The sequence below is a fragment of the Echinops telfairi genome, unplaced genomic scaffold (genome assembly GCF_000313985.2).
Source record: "Echinops telfairi isolate 266 unplaced genomic scaffold, ASM31398v2 ScPeMD7_9;HRSCAF=40, whole genome shotgun sequence".
NCBI lineage: Eukaryota > Metazoa > Chordata > Mammalia > Afrosoricida > Tenrecidae > Echinops > Echinops telfairi.
Window position 1 is genome coordinate 34,364,767 of NW_022103906.1, and position 994 is coordinate 34,365,760.

The following is a 994-nucleotide window of genomic DNA, read 5'->3' on the forward strand; positions in this document are numbered from 1 at the left end:
TTAATTCTGAAATTATATCAGAATTTTAATTATTAAAAATACATTAAACTATATTTTGATTCTCTATTATTAGAATAGTGGCAAAACATTGAATGGCTACCATCCCACTCACAGTTTTCTAGTGGAAAGAAGCCAAGATTATTCCACCCCCGTGACTAATGGGAATACTCAGCCCAATAGGATTTATCTGCGTAGTTCAGATGATCTCCAGACTAGACTCCAAGAATCCTGATTCCTTATTAAAGGTGAGGTCACCCCTCTGAGACTTCTTCCACACAAGCACACAACATTGTCTTTTGAAAGCAGAGCTTCAATTGTGCAGCTTCCCTCGGCAAAAACCTTCAAGGCCATCTGTTGTCTGACACTGAAGGACCAACTCATAGCTATTCTCTGAATATAATCAAGACGTACTGCCTACCTAAAAGAGTCATCCTTTCTCCTTTATCTGTCAAAAACAGCCATTTCTTACAAATCTCTATCTAAACTCAACCCCTCCCTATATCTCCATGATGCCTTTGACACACAACGAGATCAATAAATGTTGATTAATTGCTTGATTCCTTATAGCCTATAGGATCAGGACCCATCCTACTGTGCTACCCAATTTCTTAATGGAGTCCTGCTAAAGTCAGTGAACAAATCTCATAGGAACAAGAATCCCTTCCCACCCCCACCCCCAAAATAGGTGCTTTAGGAGCCATTGCTATAAGCTGTGGGGGCAGAGAAAGAGCACCAATAATAGACAGGTATCTCTTGACCATTTTACTAAGGGGGAAAGACCATGGGTGGGTCTGTAGTCCCCAGAAGTTGGTCCTTAACTACTGCCTGACAAGTTATATGGGAGCCTGGGAGAATGGAGGCATCCTTGACAAAGTGGCTGGGTATTTCTGGGGATGTGGACATGGAAAGACTAGGTCATTGGCAAAATTCAGCAATACGGCCTGGTACTAGAACTGCACGGGATCTCAGGCCAGAAACCAAAACTAGACTGTCT